The 3,201-nt window shown below is 39.1% G+C and overlaps 1 protein-coding gene across 1 annotated transcript in view; it reads right to left on the reverse strand.

The window, feature by feature from the left end:
- LOC106471216 overlaps positions 1 to 3,201 on the reverse strand; it is a 22,529-nt gene that overhangs the window by 11,520 nt on the left and 7,808 nt on the right. The window lies entirely within an intron of this gene.

Genomic DNA, 3,201 nt, shown 5'->3' on the forward strand with positions numbered 1-3,201 from the left:
CCAATGACCGGAAAGTTGCACCTGTTGTAAATTATTCCTTACTGTAAAACCTGTAACTTCTGATAAAATAGCAGTTTGATTTTATAAGAGTAATAATACATACTTATTTTATTACTAAAAACTGAAGTAGGAAATTCACGATACATATACTTCAGTTATTACTAATATTAACGTTAGTTCAGATTTTAAACTTTTATGTTTTAGTTTTTCAGGCTTATTAATATGAAATAACTAACAACTACTTTAACGAACTAAGTAGTGGCAGAAGATCTAGATGTCAAGCCAACATCTCCCTTTTTTATATCTAATTTTCATATTATGTGAAAAAAGAAACCTACGTTGAGAAAATTTGACTAGCTACACTGCACGCGTGGCACTAAAAAAAATACGCGATTAAAACTACTAGTAGAAACGTAAATCATTGTTCACAGCAATAAAGTATACCTACCAGTTCAGTGAAGTATAACTTTAGGCTTAAAATATACAATCAAACTTGAAAAAGCTTCGAATAAAATAAGCATACAATACCCTACCAAAAGTCATGGGACACACCTCTGATTGCTGAAAAATAGATGTGATGACGAAATATGCAAATAGTTTGGCCTATAAAGGTGATGAGCGGTTCGCTCGGAAGTCCTTTCGAACTTGTACGCTGAACGATAAGTACTCGGTAATAGCTAACAGAGTTTCATAGGGGAAGGATAGTTGAATGTAATTTGGGGAAAATGTCTATGTTTTATTGCACAACAATTAAACATTCCCAGGTCGACAATTGGGAACGTGCTGAAGAAATGAAAGTCCACGGGTAACAATGAGCCCAAGAAACGACCAGGTAAGCGTAATATACTGACTGACAGGAGCCGACGCATCTTGAGATGGCTGTGTTTGGAGATGCGTGCAGCCACAGGCAATATTATAAGTGCTTCCACGATACATCGAGAGCTGCATGCCATGAATTTTCACGGAAGAGCTGCAGCCCACAAGCCGTTGGTAACAAAAACAAATGCACACCGTCGATTGGCATGAGGTAAGGCACACCGAATCTGGACCCTGGATAATGGAAATCGGTCCTGTGGAGCGACGAGTCACACTACACGCTCTTCCAGTCTGATTGACGTGTTTGGGTATTGAGGATGCCTGGAGAACGCTTATTACCTGAGTGTGTTGTCCCGACAGTGAAGTTTGGAGGTGGCTGTATCATGGTCTGAGTGTGCTTCTCGTGGTATGGACTAGGTCCACTGGTCGCCATGCATGGGTCCATCAATGCTGAGTCCTACATTGATGTTCTGAACAATTCTGTGTGTTCTACATTGTGACAATTTTATGGTACCCTTACACCTTCCAACACGATAACGCTCCATGTCAGAAAGCAAGGATTTTGAACGCATGGGTTTGAAGATAATAACATCAGAACATTCCAGTGGCCAGAACAGAGCCCCGACCTCAACTCGATAGAACATCTTTGGGATGAGCTAGAACGCAGAATTGTGGTAAGGCCAAGATGGCCCTTTTCAGTAGTGGAGCTTACTAATGCTTTAAAGAAGGAGTGGAGCACAATACCACCAGCTTTCTATCAGAAATTAGTAAACAGTCTTCCACGACGCATTGAAGCGGTCATTAAGGCCAAAGGCTAATACTTTCTTGGAATAAAGACACGTTTTATTCGTAACTACCTGTGCCCCATGAATTTTGGTAGGATAGTGTATAATAACAACAGATGATAGCAGACGATTTTCGGGTCGCAGAAAACGCATACTAATGAGAGAACACGTGCACATTTTTCAAGCTAAGGGTTGTGGGAATTTCAGCATTTTGTTGGGGTTTCAACTTTCTTTTTTGGAAAATTGATTTCAAGAAGTCAGTGTCACAAACATTTTGTTTGATATTTTGAATTCAACATTTGTAAGACATCTGAATTCAAAGTGGTGAATTTGAAATTAAAAATATTCGTAAGACCTCTGAAATCTCAAAGCCGCGTCGAATGGAAATCCAAGATGATGCAGACCACTGGGGACGAGAAATCCAAACCCTTTATATATTCAAAGATTTGAAATTGCATTCGCGTTTATCTAGAAGACGAGTTTTGTTCCTTATTACTGTAGATACGGTGCAAATATATATACTTTCACATTTTGTATTTTAACTTTCCTGAAAACGATGCGACTAACAAATAGATCTACTAAGTTGTTGTCGTTCGATCAATTCCACGCTACTCAAGTTTTCTAATTCAAATGCTATGTTATGCATTAAATATTTGAAATTACGGTCCAGTTCTACTATTCGATTAGAGTAGCCCAGGAGTTGGTGGTGGGTAATGTTGACTAGCTGTCATGGGTAATGTTGACTAGCTATCATGTCAAAACTAGGGACGTATAACGCGGATAGTTCGTGGGTGGTGATGACTATCTGCCTTCCCTCTAGTCTTCTACTGCTAAATTAGGGACGGTTAGCGCAGATAGCCTTCGAGTAGCTTTGCGCAACACTAAAAAAAACAAAAAAACTATTACTTATTATTGCATATTTTAACATTATTCTTATACGTTTTTCACACGAACTATCCAAAGTAAACAAGACGATTTTGATAATATTACTTGTACAACTATTCTACTACTACTACTACTATTTTGGAACAGACCTTGGTACTTCTTCCCTAACACCCTTCAATTATCTCTTTAATGTTGACTTTTTAAATGATAAGGGGAATTTACCAAGACAAAATTCCCAATTGCCAACTCTGGGGCTACTCTTTTACCAACTAATAGTGGGATTGACCGTCACATTATAATGCCCCCACGGCTGAAAGGGCGAGCATGTTTGGTGTGACGGAGATTCGAACCCGCAAACCTTAGATTGCGAGCCGAGCGCCTTAACCACCTGGCCATGCCGGGCCAAATAAGTAATAATAGTAAAGTAAAAGTCGTTTCTTCCCGCTTACTCCTTGTGGTCGAGGGTTCGAAGTAAGGGACGAAGTCATATTACCTGGAATGCGCACTAACAACATAATTGGATGGAAATTATATTGTCCTTTAGCCGGTGCTAAAATCGTTTAACATTCACATCAAATCGGTTTTAAGATTTAGTTTTTCCTCACAGAATAATTTCTCGGTTAGATTTGGCTGAAAATAAATCAACTAAAGACAACACCTTTGGTAAACAATTCTCAGTTGTCCTAACTAACTAGGCCCGGCATGGCCACGTGGT

This window comes from Limulus polyphemus, unplaced genomic scaffold (assembly GCF_000517525.1).
Source record: "Limulus polyphemus unplaced genomic scaffold, Limulus_polyphemus-2.1.2 Scaffold4476, whole genome shotgun sequence".
NCBI lineage: Eukaryota > Metazoa > Arthropoda > Merostomata > Xiphosura > Limulidae > Limulus > Limulus polyphemus.